General features: G+C 40.3%; 1 protein-coding gene across 5 annotated transcripts in view; it reads right to left on the minus strand.

The window, feature by feature from the left end:
- AFF4 (ALF transcription elongation factor 4) overlaps positions 1 to 26,782 on the minus strand; it is a 102,623-nt gene that overhangs the window by 70,154 nt on the left and 5,687 nt on the right. For 2 of the 5 annotated variants that reach the window (XM_016186792.2, XM_060178042.1), the window contains exon 2: positions 233 to 324. The exons of the other annotated variants lie outside the window; for them this stretch is intronic. The gene's annotated coding sequence lies outside the window, so the exon portion shown is untranslated. The remainder of the gene's footprint in view (positions 1 to 232; positions 325 to 26,782) is intronic. 5 annotated transcript variants of the gene reach the window in all.

The following is a 26,782-nucleotide window of genomic DNA, read 5'->3' on the forward strand; positions in this document are numbered from 1 at the left end:
TTAAAAAAATCAATTTTTAAAGTACTCTGGTTAGCTAAAAATTCTGCTAAAACTTAGGCAATTGAGAGGGAGGGTAGAAGTTAATAAACCCAAATTCTTAGTATTTCCTATAAACCTTTCATGACTTCCTCTTCAGAAATCTAACTATTCTTCGACATTAGTCACTTACAACCCACACCCACCTACCACCCCTCCCCCGAGGGTCCAGTGCTTTTCTCTACTTTGCATCTACCTTATCTTGATTTCTTTTTGTCCCAAACACAGCTTCCTTGGTGTCCATCCTTATGGCAGTTTGACCTCAGCTTTGCTGTTGCTCTAGATTCCCTAAAAAACGACATTTCTGCTCTAAATACATTAATATTTCAGTAAGTGGCAAAACTGAGGCTTTCAGCAATAGAATCTAAGATTAACTCAGGTTAGTAGTAGTAATTGAAATTGTTTTGAAAAATAAAAAGGATTTGGGGGTGGGAGGAAAATGAGGTCTTCATTTCTATAATCATGACAATGTATTATGTTTTCACTAAGAACAAATCAAGAAAAATAGCCTATCTGTAGCAGCAGAGATTATGGTTAAAATAGATCATACTGACAAGGGTATCCAAGCCCTAGGGCAAGGGATTTCCAGGGACTATGGAACGCATTTCTCTGGACCTGTATTAAACCAACTGCCTTGGCTGTAAAGAACAACAACAATAAAAATAGTCCTGTAGGAGGACAATATGGAAAAAAATAGACTATAATTATGGGATGTTTCTAGCCTTATGACTCATAAATAAAATTTATTAAGAAAACTATTCAATCAAGACTGGGAGAAACTATAATTGTATACTAAAATGGAAAATCAAACTATTTTTCTTTGTAGGACTACTATAAGTGGTTAGAGCACTGCAAATAAACATGCAAAGATCAAACTTCCTGCTTTGCACATTTAGTATCACACAATAAAGCAATTTAGTATTTTTAAAAAATAGCCTAAGTACTCCTAATGGGTAGTCATGTTGTTTCTTATATGTACAAGTCTCTTAGTAAGCTTAGACAATAGATATATTAATATTTTGAAGTACAGGAACTATGTACCTTCGGTGGTATCCCTAGTACTTCACACCATACAGAACCACAAATAGTATCTGAACTTATTAAAGTCCTTGAAATACTTATATTAAATTATTCAAAGAACAAAACCAAAGAGCACTGCTTCTCCAGCAGTTCTATCTCACTGACAATCCAGTTTCAGAGTTATAAGGCTACAAATTACAATGTTATTTGTATTTCAGAGTGCCTAGAGGGATGCTAGTCATGTGGCTCACCTGGTTGAGAGGATCTGGATTCAGTCCCCAGCCCCATCTAAAGGGAGGGAAGCTTCACGAGTGGTGAAGCAGTGCTGCAGGTGTCTCTTTTTCTCTCTCCCTATCTCTCCCTTTTCTCTCAATTTCTGTCTCTATCCAGAAAATATTTTTTAATCATGCAACTTTTTAAAAAATTATATTTATTTATTTTTCCTTTTGTTGCCCTTGTTGTTTTTTATTGTTGTAGTTATTACTGGTGGTGTTGTCATCGTTGTTGGATAGGACAGAGAGAAATGGAGAGAGGAGGGGAAGACAGAGAGGGGGAGAGAAAGACAGACACCTGCAGACCTGCTTCACCACTTGTGAAGCGACTCCCCTGCAGGTGGGGAGCCGGGGGCTCAAACCGGGATCCTTATGCGGGTCCTTGCGCTTTGCGCCATGTGCGCTTAACTCACTGTGCTACCGCCCAACTCCCAAATCATGCAACTTTTGTACCTTTAGTGCAAAAACATGATCCCCACAATAAAATTCCTACTACAATTCAGTAACAAAAATGTTGCTTTTTCATCTTAAACAATGAAAGTTGTGACACTGAGTATTTCTTCTTTTACTAAAGCCAAGACTGAATGACTGCTTACAACGAATATCCCAGCTAGAGTTCTTAGTTTCTTCTGATATTATTTTTACATTTGATTTATCAGTTCTCTCCCACCCCCACATTTTTGAATATCAAGTATCTTTGCCAGAAACAAAGTTTGCCCACAAGGCAGAAATTCTAGTCATCTAAACTCTACTAAAATTAGTGTGGGGAGTCGGGCGATAGCACAGCGGGTTAAGAGCATGTGGTGCAAAGTGCAACAACCCACTTAAGGATCCTGGTTCGAGCCCCTGGATCCCCACCTGCAGGGTGGCCACTTCACAAGCGGTGAAGCAGGTCTTCAGGTGTCTATCTTTCTCTCCCCTTCTCTGTCTTCCCCTCCTCTCTCCATTTCTTTTTGTCCTATCCAACAACAACATCAATAACAACAATAATAACGACAACAATAAAACAACAAGAGCAACAAAAGGAAATAAATAAATAAATATTTAAAAAATTAGTGTGAACAGCCTGGAGGTAGCACAGTGGAAAAAATGTCATACTCTCATGCAGAAGGCCCTAAATTCAATCCCTGTCATCGCATGTGTCAGAGTGATGCTTTTGTTCTTCTTTTCTCCCATAAATAAGTATTTTTAAATTAATATGAAATTTAAGTAAGTCTATTTGGATCTAGCAATTCTACTCTTAGATGTCCAGAAACATCTAACCAAATGTATATACACATTTATGTTCACTGCAGCATTATTTATATAATAACTAAAATATGGAGTCAATCCAGGTGCCCAACAACAAACAAATGGATTAATAAATTGTGATACACATATATACAATGGTCTGTTTACTTAGCTAAGAGAAAAAAATGAAATCTTGCAATCTGCTACAAGGGTCGAAGAAAAGGGAGGCATGCTAATGAAATAATTCAGAAGAACAAATGCTGGATGATCTCACCTATGTGTGGGATAACAAGAAACAACCTGCATAATTTTTTCCACTAAAAAAATTGAACCTTAACCTAATTACAAGTAAACAAATAAAAACGGATTGAGAAACATTCTATGAAATTGGCCTAAACTCTTCAAAAATGTTAATATCAAATTCTAAATGTCCATTCAGCACCACCACCACAACAAAAAGAGGCTGAAGATTACTTTATCTAAACTTCAATTCTCATCTACTCCTGTACTATTATTTATCCTCTCCTCCTCCGCTTTTTTTTTTTTTTTTTACCACCAGGGTTATCACTGGGGCTCAGTATCAACACTATGAATCCACTGTTCCCAGCAGCCATTTTTCCCCACTTTTCCTATTATACTTGATAGGAAAGAGAGAAATTGAAATGGGAGGGGAGATAGGGAGAAAGATAGACATACCTGCAGACCAGCTTCACCACTTGTGAAGCACCCCCCTACAGGTGGGGTCTGGGGGCTCAAACCCAGGTCCATGCATATTGTGATATGTGTGCTTAACTCAGTGTACCACTACCCGGCCCCTTATTTCACTTTTTATTTGACTGAGGGTGAGAGAAACATAGAAGAGAGGGAGGAGAGAAAGACATCTGCAGCACTATTGCACTACCTGTGAAGCTTTTTCCTGGTAGCAGGAAGGTACCGGGACTTGAACCTGGGTCCTTATGCATAGTAATGAGTGTGCTACTACTATATGTCTACAGTCTAGATATCATTAGAATCCTATGGACAACTACTGGTTTATTTATTTGAGAGAACCAGAGTATCACTCTGGTATATGTGGTGCCAAGGACAAAACTAGGGATGGTATGCTTGAGAGTCCAGTGCTGTAGACACTGCACCACTGGCTGAGCTGGATAACATGATGTAAGAGTACTAAAGGAAGGAAAGGGCTGACTTAGGTAGGTGGACTCTGCAAATGTTATGGTTATTGTGTCTCATCCATCAGCAACTAGCAGTTTCACCAAATAAAATGGCATTTATAGAGGAATTTATAGAACTAATGCTGAAATATAAATCTTAAAAGCAGAAATATCAAGAGTAATAAACAGAATGTGACAAATCATTGTAAAAAGGCTTCAGAAATAAATCCAAAAATTAAAAGCCCAGGACTGAATGACTTAAAGGTGAATTCTAACAAATAGTTCATGAAGAAGTAACATGAATCCCTCACAAATTCCTCAAAATAAAAGGCAAAAATACTTCTCAATTCATTCTACAAGGGCAATATTACCCTGATATCAAAACCAGACAAAGACACTATAAGAAAAAGAGACTATAGATTAATAAAATCTTTGTAACATAAACAAATACTAAAAAGTTCTCAGTCAATAAAGAATAAACTAAATCCAGTAATATATACAAAGGATTATAGGGTTGGCCAAATAGCTCACTTGGATAGTGTGCTGCTTTGCCAATGTGTGAGACCCAGATTCAAGCTGTCCCCCACAGGATGAAAGGAAGTTTTGGTGTGTGGTCTCTTTAATACTCTGCCTCTATAAATAATAATAATAATAATAATAAAAGATACAAATCACAACCAAGTGAGACTTATCTCACAAGGTTGATTTAACATTCAAAAATTCTATGCTGGGCTGGAAAGAAAGCTCACTGTATAGGGCACATGCCTTGCCATCAGTGAGGCTCGGGTTCCAAACCTGGTATACATGGGAGTGCAATGGCTCAGGGGGAGCTGCTGTGCAGTGGTTCTTCTCCCTCTTTCTCCTTGCCTACTTGGATGAAAAAGTTGATCTGGGAGAGGTGAGATCACACATATGCAAAGCCAAAAAAAAAATCATATGTCAATCATATGATCAGCTCAATAACTGCAGAAAAACTTCCACAAGTTCTAACAGCCATTCTTCTTTTTTTAATGGAGGGAATTGGGTGTACATTTTCTTTTTTAAAAAAATATTTTGTTTATTTTAACGAAAGATACAAAAAGAGAGGGGGGAGGGGAGGGAGGGAGAGAAAGAGGGAGAGAGAGAGAGGGAGAGACTGATTAGAGGACTACTCAACTCTGGTTCATAATGGTGCTGGGGATTGAACTTGGGACCTCTGCAGTCGTATGCAGCCAAGTTCAGTGTACTATCCATGGTTATTTTCTCAGCCCGTTACAACTTTCTGTTAAGTGATGTGGGAAGTGATGTTGTTAAAATTCCGTACGCTCTTGCCGGCTGGGATAGCTTCACAGGCGGGTAACAGAGACGCGGAGACAACGGCTGGGCAGGGAAGCTGTATTTCTTTATTCAGGAACAACGATTCATAAACTAACACAAACTAATCACCAAACAGAACTCTGCTCTCTTTGCAGCGGCACAAGCACTCTCTCTCTTACTCTGGAACTCAAGAACCAAGGAACTCTGTCTCTCTGCCACTCTCTCTTACTCTGAAAACCTGAAACTCTCGAACTCAGGAACTCCGGAACTCTGACACTCTCGAACTCTCGCACTCAGGAACTCTCGGACTCAGGAACCCTCTCTCGGGGTTCCTTGGGGCGGGGCCAAGTAGGCCCGTGAAATTAACAGGACTGATCCAATTCTCTTGGCGGGGGGAGGGCTAGGACAAACCAATGTAAAGCATACGACAATTCCCCCTTTTCTTTTTAACTAAATGACTATAGTATCAAGGGTGTGGGGTGAACAGAAACCTATATCCTACAGGCATTTTTTTTAAAAAAGAAACTGGCACAAACTAAACTTTATCAGCTTAAAAAAAAAACATTTCTTGCCTCTGGGGGGCGTACTTTCTTAGACGGGCATTTGCATGGGGGTGGGGAACAGCCTAGAGTCCCACAGGCAGCTGGCTGCAACTTACTTACTATGAAACAAAACTTGTTATTAGCATATCTACGTTTCTAATAGAGAAGGAATTTGATACTTTTACATATCAACAACGTCTTTTAACCTTTTGTTACACCCATTCAAGATGGAGACACACCCTAGGTGTGGGCCGGAGAGGAAACCTCAGGCATGAGAATAATTAGCATAGCCATTGTGCGATCTACCATTTCTAATAGAGAAGGTAGTGTTTTACATATCAACAAGTCTATTTAACCTTTTGTTTAGACTAACTTAGTTAAAATATATTGATTGTTAACTAATTTTTACCTTAGACTTTAAATGTAAGTTAATTTTATCTTTATGAGAATTACATTGAAAACCTTTTTCATTTAACTTTGACTAGTAAGAATTTAGCCTTAAAGCTACTGTTTACCAAACTTTAAACATACACATAAACATGGTCATTAATACACAAAGAGAGAAACCTTTGTTACGAAGACATGTCATTTTAAACACGAATTTAAATCTGTACTGTCTTAGTGGTTGGGGGGGGGGGGGTCCACCCTCCGGAGGTGGCTTCCCGCGCAGCTCCATTCCCGAGCAGCTCCACTTTTAGGAATTGCAGGTTGCGATCTCTGCACAAGTCTCTGCGTACTCCAGCTTGTCTGCCTTCAGACCGGACCGGCGGCTGGAGATCTCGTGTGCCCAGTTTCGGCAGGGAGCCCGGGGTTCCGGGAGGCCTGGGATGGTTCCAGAATTTATAGAAAGAGGGCAGGCAGGCCATCTTTGTAGAAGGCATGAGCCTAGGTGCCCAGGGGTGGCGGCCATGATAGGCCGCCGCGGCCCTGCCCCATGGCCCTGCCATGTCTGCTGCCCTGTTCGCAATGGCCGAGCAGCGTGGAGGGATCACGCATCCAGTGCCCTGCGCCACGTGGTGGAGAGCCGGCTCCTGTGGGCTGGTCTCGGGCTCTTGCGTGTTGGCCTCAGGCTCTGGTGTGTTGGCCTCGGGCTCCAGGGGCTCTTGTGTGCTGGCGTCGGCCTCCTGCGGGCTGCGGGGCTGCGGGCGCAGTGCGTGGGGTTGTCTGGGCGCAGCCGGCTGGCTGGCTGTTTAACCAGGTGGAAACGGCAGCTCCGCGCCTCGCCTCCCGCCCGCTGGCTCTTCCCGCTGGCTGTTCTGAGTTTGCCCGAGCGAGTGGAAACCACAGAGTGGTCCAGAGATAAATGTTCCAGAAACAGCAAAACAGTCTCGTGAAGAAAGAGCAGAGGCCTTTGGAGATCTCTTCACAAGCAGAAGAGAAGGCCATAGTGCATAGGTAGCCAAATTGTCTTTACTTATCTGAGAGATGCGCAGGTCAGGTCCACGTGGGCGCCATTTGTTGTTAAAATTCCGTACGGCTCTTGCCGGCTGGGATAGCTTCACAGGCGGGTAACAGAGACAACGGCTGGGCAGGGAAGCTGTATTTCTTTATTCAGGAACAACGATTCATAAACTAACACAAACTAATCACCAAACAGAACTCTGCTCTCTTTGCGGCGGCGCAAGCACTCTTTCTTTTACTCTGGAACTCAAGAACCCAGGAACTCTGTCTCTCTGCCACTCTCTCTTACTCTGAAAACCTGAAACTCTCAAACTCAGGAACTCCGGAACTCTGACACTCTCGAACTCTCGCACTCAGGAACTCTCGGACTCAGGAACCCTCTCTCGGGGTTCCTTGGGGCGGGGCCAAGTAGGCCCGCGAAATTAACAGGACTGATCCAATTCTCTTGGCGGGGGGAGGGCTAGGACAAACCAATGTAAAGCATACGACAAAGTGAACACAGGATGTCATGAATATGAGAAACTCCAGATTGCCTCCTGAGTCAGCTTTTATTCTATATTTTGAGGGGGAAAAAAAGACCAAAGCACAGCTCTACCATCCCTAGTATTCCCTTGGAGATATCTACTATGCACTTAGTGCTGTGGATCAAGTCCAGGGTATCACACATGGTAAGACATGAGCTTTACCCAGGTCCCTAATAAAGATATTTTTATTCCTTTAAAAAAAGTCATCATAGGGCTGTCAAAATAGCTCACTTGGATAGTATCCTATTTGTTATGTTCAAAACCCTGGTTCCAGCTTCCACCATATTGAAAGAAGCTTTAACTGCTATGATATCTCTCTCCCCTCTCTCTCTCTCCTCTCTCTCTCTCTCTCTCTCTCTCTGCCTCCAGGGTTATTGCTGGGGCTCAGTGCCTGCAGTACTAACCCACTGCTCCTAGAGGTCATTTTTTTTCCATTTTTATTGAATAGGACAGAGAGAAATTGAGATAGGAGGGCAAGATAGAGAGGGGGCGAGAAATACACCTGCAGACCTACTTCACTGCTAGTGGAGCAACCCCCTTGCAGGTGGGGAGCTAGGAACTCAAACCTGAATCCTTGCATGGGTTCTTGCATTTCTATATTATATGCACTAAGCCTGGTGTGCTACTGCCCCATCCCCCTTTTTCTCTCTCTCTCTTTCTCTGATTCTATCTAAAAAAGCTAGAGTGGTGAAGTCTCAGAGATGATAAAAAGGAGGAGGAGGAAATGACTACAACAAATGAGGTAAAAAGAATGAAAAATCATCAATAACTCCAAGTTCTATGGAAAATTTAAGTTGAACATTGTTTTTTTTAAGTTGAAAATTCTTAGTTTAAGATTCAAAGCTGTCCACAGTTCATTTCTCACCTACATTTTATAAAACATTCAGGATTTGTATCTGAAAATAATCTATAATCAGATTTCAGTTCTTTTTTTTTTTTAGAAATCTTTTTTTAATTTATTTATTTTCCCTTTTGTTGCCCTTGTTTTTTATTGCTGTTGTAGTTATTATTGTTGTTGCTACTGTTGTTGTCGTTGTTGGATAGGACAAAGAGAAATGGAGAGAGGAGGGGAAGACAGAGAGGGGGAGAGAAAGGTAGACACCTACAGACCTGTTTCACCTCCTGTGAAGCAACTCCACTACAGGTGGGGAGCCGGGAGCTCGAACTGGGATCCTTACACCGGTCCTTGTGCTTCAAGCCATGTGCACTTAACCCTCTGTGCTACCGCCCAACTCCCCAGATTTCAGTTCTATACTCAAGTGATTTAATGTTGGTTGACAAAATTACAAGATAGCAGGGGTACAATTCTACACTATCCCCACCGCCAGAGTTCTGAGTCCCCATTCCCTCCACTGGAAACTGCAATGGTTCTCCCAGTAAGGGTTGACTATTACTTATGTGATTGTCTGTCTGTCTGCCTGCCTGTCTATCTATATTTTTGCCCATTTTTCTATGGTCTTGCCTTTCTCTTCCTTTCGAAGTCACACCTACATCTATTACTACTTCCGAATGTCTTTCTTTTTCCCCCTCTTCTCTCTCTCCTCTCCTCTCCTCTCCTCTCCTCTCCTCTCCTCTCCTCTCTCTCTTTCTCTCTCTCTCTGTCTTGATGGAATTGGTTTTCAGAGCCCTCTAGTGGTCTTCTTCTAACATTTCTCCCCCTCTGGGAGTATGGATCAAAATTCTTTTTGGGTTGCAGAAGGTGGAAATTCTGGCTTCTGTTATTACTTCTCCACTGAGCATGCGTATTGGCAGATCGATCCATACTCGCATCCAGTGGAATAGGGTTCTGGGGAGGTAAGGGTCCAGGACACATTAGTGAGGTTGTCTGTCTACAAGCTTGAATAATTTTTGATGGATGATCAAACGTGTGTGGCCTCTTGTCATGACAGAACGCATCTCATTTATGATTAGCAAGCTCTGACATTTCTGGATGATAGATTGGTTCAAACTGTCCAATTATGACAGTACACATTTGAATTGACTATTTGGTTCCTTGGTAGGAGCTCAAAAAATATGACACCTTTAACATTCCTCTGATGAGTATCTACATCCATTGTTGTTTGAAGTAAATCACTGTATCAGGGCCAAAGCCATTTGCATACCACATTGTTGTATACAAATGACTTATCATCTGTTATCAGTTGCTGCAAAAAAAGGATCATTTTCCTCACATTTAATTAGCATATTGCAGATGTTTATACACACTACCAAATGAACTTCTTTGAGTTCATGAGGAACCCAAATATGGATGTCCAATGTTTCTGGAATCTCTCATGTCATGTGATGTGGGTGTCAATCGATCATTGCCTTTATTTTGTCATCATCAATCTCAGTGGGCCACCCTGACTGGGGAGCAATGTTGAAATCAAAATCACCTGCACAGAATTTTGTCATTGGCACTGACATTCTTGTAGAGCACTGTTACTGTAACTTCACACAACTCTTCATAAGTCTGACATGTATTCCCTTTATGGAAGTAAAACAGTAAAATATGGCAAAAATGCAGTTTGGCCTTCTACCTTCATTTTGTTATAAAGCCTCCAAAACTCAACCAAATCACTCATCTTTTTTTTTTTTTTTTTAGAATGAAGCTAGAACTGTTAATTGTCAAATAACACAGCAACAACAATGACGTGAATGAATCTAGTACTTCCAAAAATGAATTAACACCATGTGTTGCAAAAATGTATCATGACTTTTCTGAGAACCCAGGCATGCAAGTCTGATACTGTATATCAGTAGAGTTATTTCGATAGTCACTAAACTGACCTATTCCAACTATACAGTTTGAGAGCCAGGGAGATAGCTTAGCCTGTTAGATCACTAATTTAAAGGTCTGAAGTCCTAGAGATCAAAGGTTCAACCCTTGGCACTATCGTATGCCAAAATTGAACAGTGCTTTAAAATATACATTCCCCCCCTTCCCTTTTACCTGAGCAATGCTCAACTCTGGCTTGTGGTGGTAGTAGTAGGGATGGAATCTGGGGCCTTTGGAGCTTCAGGCATGAATGTCTTTTTGCATAACCACTATGCTATCTTCCCCCAGCCCTCCTTAAATCTTTCTTTTTTTTAAGTATAGTCTAAGGGCTGGTGAAATTGCTCACTTGGATAGTGTGCTGCCTTGCTATGTGCAAAACCAAGGTTCAAGCCCAGTTCCCACAATACTAATGAAAGCCTTGGTCCTGTGTTTTCTTTCATTCTCTCTTTCTTTCTCTCTCTCTCTCTCTGTGTGTGTGTGTGTGTGTGTGTGTGTGTGTGTGTGTATCTTGATTGAACTAGGAGATGGTGCAGCAGTTCAAAGTCCTGAACTAAAAACAGGAGGTCCTGCTTTTGATCCTGGCATCTGGCACCCATGGGCCAGAGTGAGGACCTGGTTTTCTTTTTTTTCTCTCTATCATTAACAAATGAATCTAAAAGAGATTATCATGGTGAAATACTGTGTTCTATCCCCAGCACAACAAATACTAGAATGAAGTTCTGGTTCTGGTTCTTTAAATAAATAAATAAAATTTTAAGTAGATCTGATAAGATTTGGTGTATGAAACCATGAAATAACCACTGTCAAGACTAACAGAGAAAAATTTTTAATGTTTCCTTATGCTTCCTTTTGGTTTCTTGCTTCTTGTCCCCACCTACTTTGATATCTCCAGGCAAACTATATTATTTTTATTGGTTTATAAAATTATAACATTCTAAAAAAGATATTTATCTTATTTTTAAATTTTATTTTATTTTAGTGTTTTATTCTTTTTTTTAAACTTTGATAGGACAGAGAGAAAGTTAGAGGGAAAGAGGACTGAGAGGGAGAGATACAGCACTGCTTCATCACTCATGAAGCTTTCCCCCTGCAAGTGGAGACTGGGGGCTTGAACCCAGGTCCTAATGATGGTAATGTGAGCACTTAGCCAGGTGTGCTACTGTCCCACTCCCAGATTTATTTTATTTGATTGGGCAGAGAGAAGTTGAGAGAGAAGGGGGATAGAGAGGGAGAGATGTCAGATACCTGCAGCATGCGCCACTGCTCGTGAAGCGCCATCCCCTCTATAGGGGCTGGGGGATTGAACTTAGGTCCTTGTACATGGTAATATATGAACTTAACCTGATTCTTCTGCCTTCACTACTGCTCCTGGTTCCTTCTAATATTTACGACAGTTTTCGGAGTCTAAGTGAGTTTGGGGGTGGAAGTGGGGGCTGGGCAGTGGTGCACCCGGTTAAATGTACAAGGACCCAGGTTCAAGCCCCTGCTCCTCACCTGTAGGGGGACATTTCACCAGTGGTGAAACAGGTTTGCTTTCCATCTCTGTCATCCCCTCCCCTCTGAATTTCTCTGTCCTATGCAATTAAAAAATAAAATAAGTGAGTGGGGTTTTTTTGCAAGTTTGTTTATTTTTATCCCTTCTAGGCCTTTGCTTTGAGCTAACGTCATTGGAGACACAGGGAAAGACACCACAAACTGAAGCATTCGCCCAGTGCCATAGTGTGCACATGTGGTGCTGAAGTGAGAATATATTACTGAATTATATGTTAATATACGTTATTAAATATGGGTCATTGGCATGAGAAAGTTGTGCCCTCCTAGATCAGTCATGTTGACAGATCCCCCCCCCCCCCTTTTTGTAGAAGCAAAGTCTCATCATGCTGTTTTTAGGCTCTAGGTCGCTCTTTTTCATTCAGACACAGAGACAGAGCAGACAGGCAGACAGAAAGGGGCAAGCACTACAGCACTACAGCCATAGCACCGCAGTGACAATGCAGGCATTCTACACAATGAGTTCTCTCTGTAGGCTACTTGTCTTAATTATTTTATTCCACATACAAGTGAAACCACCCAGCAGTTGTCTTTTACTTCTTGGCTTATTTCACTTAGTATAATAACCTGCAGTTCCAACCATTTTGACTGAGAAAACACAATGTCATCTTTCCTAAAGGCAGAAGAGCATTTCCACTGAGTACATAGAACAGTTTCTTTACCCAATCATCTGTCAACGAATGTTTAGGCTGATTCCAATACTTGGTTGTGAACAGTGCTGCTATGACTATAAGGATGTATATAGCCTTTCCAAACTAGTATTTCTGTGTTCTTCAGATAAATGCAGCATCACAAGTTATTTCCATCTTCATTTTCAAAAGAAATCTTTATAGTGTTTTCCATAAGGGCTGGATCAGCTTACATTACCATCAACAACTGTGTAACAGAGTTCCATTTTATCCATATTTTATCACCAACACTTTTGTTTCCAACCTTTTTGATATGCTATCCTTACCAGTGTGCTGACTATGCTTTTAATTTGCATTTCCCTAATGTGATATAAAGCACAAAATGTCCCTCTCCTCTTTTCTAAGTACAGCTATTTCAAAGTTTAACACATGTGCCCTTTCCTCCAAGAAATCCTTCAAGATTCCCATCACTAAAATCACTTTCTAAAGTACTTTTTTTTTTTTGCCTCCAGGGTTACTACTGGGCAGTGCCTGCTCCTGGAGGCAGCTATTTTTTTTTTCCCTTTTGTTGCACTTTTTGTTTATTGTTGTTGCTATCGTTGTCATTGTTGTTGGATAGAACAGAAAGAAATCAAGAGAGATGGGGAAGATAGAGAGGGGAAGAGAAAGACAGACACCTGTAGACCTGCTTCACTGCCTGTGCAGAGACCCCCCCTGTAGGTGGGAAACAGGGGGCTTGAACCAGGATCCTTATGTTGGTCCTTGCACTTTGAGCCATGTGTGCTTAACCCACTGCGCTACAGCCCAGTCCCCTCAAAGCACTTCTTTGTATCCTAGTTAGCACTTAACACTTAGCTTGCGCTAGAATAATTTATAACAGTTCTTTAATTTTCCTTCCCTACTTACTTCCTTATTGTATGTCTTTGGAGAGCAATAACTACAGAGATTATTTGACTTTTCTCTTTCTCCTCCAAGTGCTTAACAAAATAGCAAACAACAGCTCAAATCTTGACAAATTTTATAAAAGTCACAACTGTAGTGTTACAGCCTCAGAACATGATTTCATTCATCTTTTTCTATCCAGTCTCCCATTTCTCCCTAACACTTTTATTTAAGAAAGAAATAATAATAGCATGAGAGAAAGAGAGAAATGAATAACCACAGTCATCACTTTGGCTGGAGATCAAACTCAGGACCTCAGTCTTTGAAGTCTAGACTCCATGCTACCTCCCATGGTGCATTCCCTAACAGTTCTGATTGTATTTGACAATACTAGTAAGAGCAGAAGCTTTTCTTCTTCTTTTTTTCTGCATTTAATGTATTATCAATCCAATTAATGTGCTACTATTGATACTAAATAGTTTTTAAAAGCAACTTTTTTTTTTTTGCCACCAGGGTTGTCACTAGGGCTCAGTATTGGCAGTATTAATCCACTGCTCCCAGCAGCATTTTTTTCCTTTTTTTTCTTTTTTATTATTATTATTTTTATTTTATTTATAAAAAGGAAACACCGACAAAAACATAGGATAAGAGGGGTACAATTTTTTTCCTTTCTATGTTATTTGATAGGACAGAGAAAAATTGAGGAAGGAGGGAAGAAGGGGGGACACAGAGAAAGACAAGACACCCGCAGACCTGCTTAACCCTTGTAAAGTCTTTCCCCTGCAGGTGGGAAATGGGAGCTCAAACCCAGGTCTTAGCTGATGGTAATGTGTGCACTCAACCAAGTGTGCTACTGCCTGACCCCTAAAGCACCTTCTCTAAAAGTTTATCATAGAAGAAAAGGAGAGAAAAGAAAAGACAAACAGGCACAAAGACAATCAACAATCAATTTCTTTTTCTCCCAGAAATTATCAAATGCTCAGCCTAGACTATAAAATTTCAGAATCATACTTGGCAAACTGAGAAGGTGTATAAATATTGAATGTATTGGTCTATATCAGTTGGGGGGGAGGAACAATTTGCTTAAAGGAGCACTACAAGAGAAGCAGGACTTGAGTATTTGTAGTATTTGAGTCCAGCCAAAAGAAAAATAGGTACAAATGACACAATGAAAGTAATTTTATTATACTACTTTAAAAGGCATATAGCAAATTAAAAGTTAAAAAGTAGTACACACAAAAGCTTCTTAAAGTTTACTCTAAAAAGGAATTCTTACTAGTTTCAACTTCATTTGCATATGTGGAACAGAAGTGATAATAAAATATCTAGGGACTTCCTGAATGCAGTTAGTTCCTCAGAATCCTTTAAACAAAGTAAGAAGTTATACAGAGGACACAGTAACAGATTTACAAGCATGAGGTCCTGAGTTCAATACCTGGCATTATATATGCCAAAATGAAGCCCTTGTTCAAGGCTTGTGACATTAAATCAATTCCTATCCTGATTATCCTAAGTTCTGTTAGTAATATTCCACTAAAATATAAACAAGAATATTGTTTTTCAAAGGTTATGGGATACTGTTCTTTAGTCACTGAAATATAGACTTATATGTTTAAATGAGTTAATTATTATGTAAAACATATTTAATTTGAAAGATCCATTGGTGAATAATAAAGTAAGCCTACTTTCAGATTATGTTCTAAGTTCTACTTCTAATATCTCTAAAAAGAATTTTTAAGCAATTCTTTAAGATCTCACGACTATGATTTTAAAATCTGTCTCTTCAGTATACAATACAGACATACACATGATACAACATTAACTCTATAGTTCTGAGTGAGGTAGACAGCATAGTGGTCATGCAAAAGACTTTCACACTGAGGCTCAAGGTCCCAGGTTCAATTTCCAGTACCACCACAAGCCAAAGTTGAGCAGTGTTAAGGTACTACTTCCAGAGTGAATATATTCTGCACTGCACCAAAGCTAAGGAGATAACGTAATAAGCATAATTATACCTCCCCTCTTCAAGATTTGACTGCAGTGATCATGAAAGGTGATAGGTAGGAAGAAGGATGCAAGAAAATGTGATGGAAGAAGAAAGAAAAAAAGTTTAAACATAAAACATAATGTGTACAACATGACAAGAGAGTAAGGTATACTCAGGGAACAGAGGTGGATCAGGTAGATGGAAGCATAGGTTGGGGCAGCGGATGCAAAAAAGAGATGAGACTGGGGATTTATATAGGATGGGACTAGCCCTGTGAGTTTCTCAAAACTGAAAGACTGAATACACTTTCAAAAAAAATAAATCTTCCAGATCTTGACTGATGGGTTTTTAAAATATTATGTTAATAAAATTAAATAAGAACTTATTACACTTGTATATAGCTGTAAAAATTAAATACAAAGCAAATTTGAAAATAACATCAATGCAACAGGTTAGATAGCTTTGTAGAATCTAATATGCAGGTTCAGGTCTGGTTCCACACAAAAACAATTTCTGGGGGTCGGGTGGTAGTGCACTGGGTTAAACACACGTGGCGCAAAGCACAAGGACAGGTGTAAGGATCCTGGTTCGAGCCCCCAGCTCCCCACCTGTAGGGGAGTCACTTCATAGGTGGCAAAGTAAGTCTGCAGGTATCTTTCTCTCCCCTTTTGTCTTCCCCTCCTCTCTCCATTTCTCTCTGTCCTATCCAACAATGAGCGACATCAACAACAATAATAATAAGCACAAGACTACAACAACAAGGGCAACAAAAGGGGGGAAATGGCCTCCAGGAGCAGTAGATTCATGGTGCAGGCACTGAGCTCCAATAATAACCCTGGAGGCAAAAATTAATTAATTAATTAATTAAAATCAAAATTAAAAAAACAATTTCTGTAACCTGACTTAAATATACCTATATAAAAGTGGTTATAAATTCCAAGATAACTCACCTTGAATAGTACAACTGCTTTGTCATGCACATGATCCTACACAATGGAGTAAATGTCCATGTTATAGTCTTCTCTCCCACTGACTCTCTCTATGGGGGGGAGGGGGGAGGAATCAGCCTGGAGCAGTGAAGCCCAGAAAAAAAAAAAGAGTATACTAAATGGATTTAGTGATTTCAAATGCTTGCTTGCTAGTTTAAGGAAATTCAATCTACTAAGCCGGTTAGGTTTTTAAATGTTCATTTTAAAGAGGTCACACTTGTGGGGTGTGCACCGGGTCATACGGGTGGTGGTGCACTGGGTTAAGCACACATAGTACGAAGCACAAGGACCTGTGCAAGGATCCCGGTTCAAGGGCCCAAGTCCCCAACTACAAGAAGGTTGCTTCATTAGCAGCGAAGGAGGTTTGCAGGTGTCTTTCTCTCCCCCTATCTTCCCCTCCCCCCTCAATTTCTCTCTGTCCTATCTAAGGAAACAGAAAAAAATGGCCACAGGAGCAGTGGATTTGTAGTGCTGGCACGATGTCCCAGTGATAACCCCTAGAGGCAAAAAAAAAAAAAAAGCCACACTTCACACTTGTTAACGCTTGCCATCTATCTTGTTCATTTGCCGTACGGACCTTATTGAAATCAATCTACAGGGGGCTGAGCAGTGGCACACTGGGCTGAGCACACATTTTACTATGTGCAAGGACCCCAGTTGGGAGCTCCACTCCCCACCAGCTGGAAGAAGCTTCACAATGATGCAGGTCTGTAGGTATCTATCTTTCTTTCTCTCCATCTTCTCCTGCCTTCTCAATTTCTATGCCCTATCAAATAAAATAGAAAAAAAGGGGAAAAAAGAAAAACTGATCTACAATAAATGCATATTATAACAAAATACTCATACTGCAAACTGTTTCATGTTGATTAATTACAAAGATGAGGTCTACCAAACACACTTCACAGTAAAAACAAGATACCATTTTCGGGGTATTTTGGATTTGGCCTGCCATAACATGACATGAATCCAAATTTACTCATTTTCTTTCCTGTCTGAGCTACTGTAAAATCATCATTAGCATTAAAACTTGGCACAGGTAACACAGATTCTCTAGGGAGTATCTGTTTCTAAAGCAGTCCTTCAGAAGCTACAGAAAATTCATTAATGTCCAAGAAGAGAAATGACAAAATCAGATTTGCAGTTTAGAGGGAAAAATTATTCTGGTAAAAAAGATTAGACTGGCTATAAGGAACCAAGTAAGGCTACTGCCATAATCCAGGTGAATAAGGCAGTATTAGTAGGGGTACAGATGATGTAGAGAAATGTATTTGGTTTAAACCTGCTTAAGGGAGTAGAATATTGGGTCCAGCCAAATACGAGGAGCAAAACAGAAGCGTGAAGGACAACTGGCAGGTTTGTGGGGGGTGGGGGGAGCAATTTATACCAGTGTATTTCTCCAAGGCAAGACAAAAACCTGGGCTTAGAGCTGAGGAAGCTGAATGGCAGAGTGTTCACTTATAAATGATGAACACTTAAAGGGTCTTCCCCATCGCTTCAAGCCTTAAGGAACCCTTCGCTTTTCTGGAAATTCTTCACCCCATTCTCAAGGCTGCAGTCAAGCAACCATGTTACAATGTAACCTGAAGTGTGACCCTATATTCAGGGTCTAGTAAAATCTGAATGCCTACATAAACTAGGCCAACAACCAGAATACACCAATTGTATATCCAGTAGATGCATGTACATGTATGCTTGCATATGTAAGTATATACCTATATATGCACAAGTTTATTTCTATATATACACATATATTGCACAAGCAAAACTTTAAGACAAGAATCCATCAAAGCCCATTTATCTGCTAGGGCAGAAACAAACATGCTTTCTAAAAGTTAACATAGTAAATAAGCACTTGAGGTTTTGTAAGCTACTCAACTCTCTTATAGCAGCCAAAGCAGTCACAGATAATAAAAGGATATACTATCATCAAATAAAACTTTACTTACAATGAAATTATAGTTTCATATACCATAAAATATCTTTTTGATTCTTTTCTATCATTTAAAAATGTGAGCACTAGTCTTAGCTCATAAATCATACAAAAACAGCAGCAGATTGCATGCTAAGGCAATATAGAACTGCTCTCCACTCAAACTCCTTCCAATGCTCTCAGTGTTAGGAAAATAGGGGGCTACCCATCAAAGTTCCACCAAGCTTCTTTAAGAGAATAGAACATAAACTACAATCATTTATCTGGAACCAGAAAAAAATCCAGATTTGTCAAAACAATCTTGATGAAAAGAAACAGAAATGGAGGCATCACACTCCCAGATCTCAAACTATATTATAAGGCCATCATCATCAAAACAGCCTGGCACTGGAACAAAAATAGGCACACAGACCAGTGGAACAGAATTGAAAGCCCAGAACTAAACTCCCACACCTATGGGCATCTAATCTTTGATAAGGGGGCCGAAAGTATTAAATGGAGGAAGGAGGCTCTCTTCAATAAATGATGCTGGGAAAACTGGGTTGAAACATGCAGAAGAATAAAACTAAACCACCTTATTCACCAGAAACAAAAATCAACTCCAAATGGATCAAGGACATGGATGTTAGACCAGAAACAATCAAATACTTAGAGGAAAACATTGGTGGAACACTTTCCCACCTAAACCTCAAGGACATCTTTGATGATACAAACCCAATTGCAAGGAAAACTAAATCAGAAACAAATCAATGGGACCATATCAATTTGAAAAGCTTCTGCACATCCAAAGAAACTATCACACAAACAAGGAGACCCCTCACAGAATGGGAGAAGATCTTCACATGCTATATACATCAGACAACAGACTAATCACCAAAATATACAAAGAGCTCAGCAAACTTAGCAACAAAAAAGCAAATGACCCCATCCAAAAATGGGCAGAGGATATGAACAGCTCACTACAGAAGAGATCCAAAAGGCTAACAAAGCTATGAAAAATTGCTCTAGGTCACTAATTGTCAGAGAAATGCAAATAAAGACAACATTGAGATACCACCTCACCCCTGTGAGAATGGCATACATCAAAAAGGACAGCAGCAACAAATGCTAGAGAGGCTGTGGGGACAGAGGAACCCTTCTGCACTGCTGGTGGGAATGTAAACTGGTACAGCCTCTGTGGAGAGCAGTCTGGAGAACTCTCACAAGGCTAGACATGGACGTACCATATGACCCAGTAATTCATCTCTTGGGGATATACCCCAAAGACTCCATAACACCCAACCAAAAAGATATTTGTACACCTATGTTCATAGCAGCACAATTCGTAATAGCTAAAACCGGGAAGCAACCCAGGTGCCCAGCAACAGATGAGTGGCTGAGAAAGCTGTGGTATATATACACAATGGAATACTATGCAGCTATTAAGAACAATGAACCCACCTTCTCTGGCCCATCTTGGACAGAGCTATTATGTTATGTGAGCTAAGTCAGAAAGATAAAGATGAGTATGGAATGATCCCACTCATCAACAGAAGTTGAGAAAGAAGAACAGAAAGGGAAACTAAAAGCAGGATTTGACTAAATCTGGAGTAGGGCACCAAAGTAAGAACCCTGGAGTGAGGGTGGATATTCAGCTTCCCGGGACAGCGGGGGGAGTTGGGGGTTGGGGAGTGGGATAGGACACAGTCTTCTGGTGGTGAAATGGTGTTTATGTACACTCCTATTAATTTGTAGTCATATAAATCTCTATTTAATTAAGAAGGGAAAAATTGATTTTATGTCTCAAACTTTTTAAAGCACAGACTGAGTCTTTTCAATACATAGGCTGAGTCTTTGATATGCTGACTCACTCAAGAGCTTAGACCAGGGAGAACAGAAGCAACCGGTGGCACAGCTATATATAAATAATGTCAAAGAACATAAATTATGGTGAGGGTGTGTATGATACAGCAAATCCTAACAAAGGGATTTTTCAAAGTTAACCCAATTACCAATGTGATTACAACAATAACTATCTATTGTCTTCTTGAACCCTAAGATAGCAGGAACCTCACATTTCCATTATAGAACCTATATTTCCCCCAGTACTGGAATCTTAGGGTGGGGTGCACTTTCCTGCATGCTTCTCTTAATTCATACCAAATAATATTGTATCCGCTGATCCCAACCTAATCAATGCAAGTACCATCTCAGTATGCTTCACTTCAGACTGTGTCCAGAGACTTCAGGTGTGGAATGACAACCCTTCAGCTTCATTACTCGGGTGAGACCTTTCCTTTTATGGCATTCCCTAATTCCATTCCAGGTGGTTCACTTCCTAACAAAGTCCCAAAACCTAGATATAGACTGGTCCTATGAGATGGAGCATATGTTCACACATATCCATAAACTTGGGCAAAATATATACCTGAGAGCAAAAGTACACAATAGTCTGCAGTGAGTACCCCCCAACACTTCATCTGCACTATTCCAGCCTTTAGGTCCATGATTGTTCAACAGTTTGTTTGGCTTTGTATGTTAACTTTCTTTTTAGCCACCAGGTTCCAGATGCCTGCATGATGCCGACCAGACTTCCCTGGATAGACAACCTTACCAATATGTCCTGGAGCTCTGCTTCCCCAGAGTCCAGCTCCACTAGGGAAAGAGAGACGCAGGCTGCGAGTATAGATCGACCAGTTAACACCCATGTTCAGTGGGGAAGCAATTACAGAAGCCAGACCATCCACCTTCTGCATCCCACAATGACCCTGGGTCCATACTCCCAGAGGGATAAAGAATAGGAAAGCTATCAGGGGAGGGGATGGGATATGGAGATCTGGTGGTGGGAATTGTGTGGAGTTGTACCCCTCCTATCCATGGTTTTGTTAATGTCTCTTTTTTTAAAATAATTTTAAAAAAGAAAATAGGGGGCCAGGTGGTGGTGCACCTGGTAAGCACTCACATTACTGTGTGCAAGAGCCCAGGTTCAAGCCCCTGGTCCCCACCTACAGGGAGAAAGCTTCACAAGTGGTAAAGCTGTGCTGCAGGTGTCTGTCTGTCACTCTCCCTCTCTATCTCACTCTCCCCTCTCAATTTCTCTGTCTCTATCCAAAAATAAATAAATAAATATATACATAAAAAATAGAGAAGGGGGCTGGGGAGACAGCACAATGATTGTACAAATGACTTTTAAACCTGAGGCTGGCTTTTGTTTTCTTTTTTCTTTCCTTTTATTGTCTTTCTTATTTATTAGATAGAGACTATCAGAAATTGAGAGGGAAAGGGGTGGTAGAAAGACAGAGAGATACCTGCAGCACTGCTTCACCATTCACAAAGCTTTCTCCCTGCAGTTGCGGACCAGGGGCTTGAACCCAGGTCCTGCATGTTGCCACATGTATACTCAACCAGGGGCACCACTACTCAACCCCCTAAGCCTGAGGCTTTTATCCCAGGTTCAATACCCAGCACAATCATCAATCAGAGTTGAGCAGTGCTCTGGTAAAAATAAAATAAAATAAAAATAATAATAGATAGATATAAAGAAAGAAGAGAAAGAAAGAAAGAAAGTTCTCCTAGTGAACAGAACTGAAAATGCATTTAGCTGACCGAACACTACAAAAAATTTTTTACTCCATTTAAAATATACAAAGAAAAGAAGGCCATGCAGTTTGAGAGTATTATCATTTACCTTACACTGTAGCCACCCAAGCAAGATAGTGTAAATTTTAAAACAATTATCTTCTGAAGCCAGGCGGTGGTCCACCTGGTTAAGCACTCAGGTTACAGTGTGCAAGGACCCAAGTTCAAGCCGCTGGTCCCCTACTGCAGAAGAAAAGCCTCATGAATGATAAAGCAAGGCTGCAGGTGTTTATCTCCTCCCTCCCCTCTCAATTTCTATGTCTCTATCTAACAATAAATAAATAAAAATATTTTAAATAGGGAGTCAGGCGGTAGTGCAGCAGGCTAAGCACAGGTGGCACAAAGTGCAAGGACCGGCGTAAGGATCCCAGCTCGAGCCTCCGGTTCGAGCCCCCAGCTCCCCGCCTGCAGAGGTGTCGTTTCACAAGTGGTGAAGCAGGTCTGCAGGTGTCTATCTTTCTCTCCCCCTGTCATCCCCTCCTCTCTCCATTTCTCTCTGTCCTATCCAACAATGATGACATCAATAACAACAATATCTACAACAATAAAAAAGGGCAAGAAAAGGGAATAAGTAAATATTTAAAATATATATTTAAAATAAAACAATTATTTACCCATCCCTGTTCTCACAAAATTATTAGCCCCCCCTTCAGCCCCCAACATTATTAATCATTATGTTAGAGATTTTTAAAACTTAGTATTTAGTCCAAGGTTTTCAGTCATTAACAAAGCATGTCTGGTCCTGATTAATAAAGAATTTTACCATTAGTATCTATAATCAGGACAATAGCCTCCAGGTGTTGCTGTTAGATATGAATTTGAGTTATCTCAACAGAAGAGAATATAGTATCTGTTGTTATATATAGCTAAATCACTGCAAAGAAATGTGTGTGTAAGTAGGACTGTATGCCCTTAATATCAATAAGTAGACATAGGATGTATAAGGGAGACAATTAAGTTTCACAATGTCTTTTACTCTACTTCCAAGAATCTGTAGCTAGAACACAGCCCCATACATAAATTGTCTTCTAGTCAAAGTTGTAGTCCAAAGGTGAACATAACCTAAGACTCTCCCCAGGAGGGAGCCAGGCAGTGGTAAATGTACATTACCATGATCAAGGACCTAGGTTCATGCCCCTAGTCCCAACAGGGGGGAAGCTTCACAAGCAGTGGTCAGTATCTGATGATATAAGATAGAACATTCAAAACTAAAAACTTTGATATTACAAGTAGCCCAAGAGGTTGAACAGTGAATAAAGCACTGAGTCTCAAGTATGAGGCCCCATGTTCTATTTCCAGGATGAAACTCTGTTTCTCTCTCTTCCTCCTCTCTCTCTCTAGTAAACAACTCTTTTTTAAAAAAAGATATTGGGAAGTGTTAAAGTTGGTCTGTAGCAAGACAAAACTAACTGAATTTACAAAGAATATTCCTGAGAAGAGGCACTCCTGACCACATTTGGAGCTCCTGGTCCTGTTACTGATTCTAGCTATACTCCAATGGTTTGATTGACTTTCTTAGTATTAATGGAATATGTATTCCCAATAAATTTCTCTACATTTGCATTAGGTCACACTCCTAACTAAAGCAATGTAGCTACTGGACAATCTAAAATGGGTTATTCACTTGAAAGTGTTCTATGCTGCTCGCCCTCAATACTGCACTGAGAGAAGCTTTGGTGCCATGGTCTCTTTCTCTCTGTCTCTCTATATCTGTCTATTTCCATCTGGAAAAAAAAAAATTGGCCTAGACCAGTGAAGTCCCAGTGACCACTTCTCCACCCCCCCCACCCAAAAAAAAGTATTCTGATACAAAGGATTTAAGAGATGGTAGCTGGGACTGGGTAGTAGTGCGGCAGGTTAAGCGCACATGGCACGAAGTGCAAGGACCGGCGTAAGAATCCTGGTTCGAGTCCCCAGCTCCCCACCTGCAGGGGGTCACTTCACAGGTGGTGAAGCAGGTCTGCAGGTGTCTTTTTCTCCCCCTCTCTGTCCTCCCCTCCTATCTCGGTTTCTCTCTGTCCTATAAAAACAATAACAGCAATGAAAAAAGTAATAATAACAACAACGAAGGCAACAAAAGGGGAAAGATAGCCTCCAAGAGCAGTGGATTCATAGTGCTGGCACCCAGACACAGCAATAACCCTGGAAGCAAAAAAAAAAAAAAATGGTAGTTAAAGATATATAACTGAACTCAGTCACCCAGAACAGTAATAAGAAGAGGTCATAGTTAAAATCTAAGACTATCAATACCAAGGGATTAGCAGAGAATTAAAGAGTCTGCAAAGAGCACTGACTAGTGGCATACATGGTTAAACACACGTTAACATCACAAGGACCCAGGTTTAAGCCCTCACTCCCCACCTGCAAGAAGAAAGCTTCACAAGTGCTGCAGCTGTCTCTTTCTCTCCCTCCCTCCCTATCTCCCTTCCCTCTCAATTTTTCTCTGTCCTATCAAATAAAATAAAGTTTAAAAATAAAAGTCTGCAAAGAAGCAGCTAGTAGGAAGAAAGACAGGAAAGGAAATGAAAATAAAAAAGATAGTATCAAGGTAAAAAATGGTTAATAGTACAAAATATAAGAAGATAAAAGGGTGGTCTCGGAGGTGGCGCAGTGGATAAAGCATCAGACTCTCAAGCGTGAGGTCCTGAGTTCAATGCCTGGCAGCACATGTACCAGAGTAATGTCTGGTTCTTTCTCTCTCCTCCTATGGTTCTCATTATTTAAAAAAAGAAAAAAAAAGAAGATAAAAGACAGGGATGGAAGATGTTCCTCAGAGGCAGAACATATACCCTAGCACATAAACAAAAAAATAAAATTGATATAACAGTAAACAATGTCTATATATTTGACAAATTAGAAGGCACAGTACAGAGTAGCTCAGTTTTTTTAATTAATTAATTTATTCCTTTTTGTTGCCTTTGTTGTTTTATTGTTGTAATTATTATTGTTGCCTGACTCCCAGTAGCTCAGTTTTTACTAGGTCTCTCTCTCTCTCTTTTTTTTTTTATATAACCATTATGCTGTCTCTTGCCCTTTTTTTTATTATTTCTCTATTGGGAGATTAATGTTTTACAGACAACAGTAAATACAATAGTTTGTACATGCATAACACTTCTCAGTTTTCCACACAACAATACAACCCCCACTAGGTCCTCTGCCATCCTGTTCCAGGACCTGAACTCTCCCTCCACCCACCCATCCCAGAGTCATTTACTTTGGTGCAGTACACCAACTCCAGTCCAAGTTCTGCTTAGTGTTTTTTCTTCTGATCTTGTTTTTCAACTTCTGCCTATGAATGAGATCATCCCTTATTCATCTTTCTGTTTCTGACTTATTTCACTTAACATGATTTTTTTCAAGCCCCATCCATCATAGGCTGAAACTGGTGAAATTACCATTTTTACTCTGAAAATGTCTAATACTTCTAGTTTATCTATCTCTTCATTTAGCTCTTTCATTTCTTTGTTGATTTTCTGCCTGGATGATCTGTCAAGTTGAGAGAGTAGGGTGTTTAAGTCCCCTACTATTACTATTACTATGTTGCTGTTACTATATTGCTGTAGCTCTTTCAGCAGATGTATTTAGATGGCCTCTCCTTGGGTGCATAGATGTTGATAATCATTAAGTTCTCTTGATTGATTGACTGATCCTCTGAGCATTAAGTAATGTCCATCCTATCTTTTTAAATTTTATTTATTTTAAGGTCTATCATGTCAGAAATGAGTGTAGCTGTTCCTGCCGTGTGTGTGTGTGTGTGTGTGTGTGTGTGTGTGTGTGTGTGTGTGTTCCATTGGCATGTATGGTAGTTTTCCATCCTTTCACTTTGATTATGTGTTTGTCTTGTTGAGTTAGGTGGGATTCCTGCAGACAACATATGGTTGGGTTGTGTTTTCTGATCCATCTTCCTACTCTAGGTGAATTCAGGCCATTGACATTTATTTATATCATAGATTGAAGATATTTTAATGCTATTATTGTAGATTTTTAGAGCATTCTGATATATGGCATGTTTATGGTGATCTGCTTACTTATAGGAGTCCTTTCAGAACTTCTTTCAGGGCAGGTTTGGTGATAATTGATTCTTTCAACTGCTACTTGTCTGAGAAGGTTTTTATGCCTCCATCTAGTCTAAATGACAGTCTTTTACTAGGTCTCTTTAAAGTTACAAGTAGTGTATGGTAAAGAATAAAACAAAACTTTAAGGCAATGGTGCTAGAATTGGGCCTTAAAAATGGTAATGTTCTGTGCTTGCTTCAGTAGCACATATACTAAAAAATGGTAATGTTCAGTGGACACCAGATAGGGCACATGCTTTGCCAAGTATAAGACACTGGGTTTGAATCCTGGTATCACGTTAAGTGCACCATGAACAACACTCCATGGATACGGAGTAGGATTGTGGTGTCTCTTTGCTGTCCTTCTGTCCCTGGGTGAGGGGTCAGAGACTACAAAAGGAGGGAGGGAGGGAAGGAGCCAGAAAGGAAAGGAGGGAAATTGGGCCAGGAAGTTTACTCGGGTATGCATGCATGTCAAAATCCTCGATTCATGCTATCAAAGATAGCACTGCAGTGACCTCGGAAGTGACACTGTGAATAAAGCTTTGGACGTGTGGGCCTGAAGTCCCAAATTCAATCCCTGGCATCACATGTGCCAAAGTGATGCTCTGGTGTGCCCTTGCTCCTCTCTCTCTTTCTCCTAACTAAATACATCTTTTAAAAAGATAACATTGTGGCCTGCGTGGTAACACAATGGATAAGGATTTGGACTTTGGGGCATGGTTAAGTGTGTACATTACAGTGCACAAGGACCTGGGTTCAAGTCCCCAGTTACCACCTGCAGGGGAAAAGCGTCATGATCTGTGAGGCAGGGCTGCAGGTGTCTCTCTGTCTTTCTCCCTCTCTATCCCCTTCCCTCTAAATTTCTCAGTGTCCTATCAAATAAAATAAATATATAAAGTTTAAAA

The sequence above is a fragment of the Erinaceus europaeus genome, chromosome 2 (assembly GCF_950295315.1).
Source record: "Erinaceus europaeus chromosome 2, mEriEur2.1, whole genome shotgun sequence".
Classification (NCBI taxonomy): domain Eukaryota; kingdom Metazoa; phylum Chordata; class Mammalia; order Eulipotyphla; family Erinaceidae; genus Erinaceus; species Erinaceus europaeus.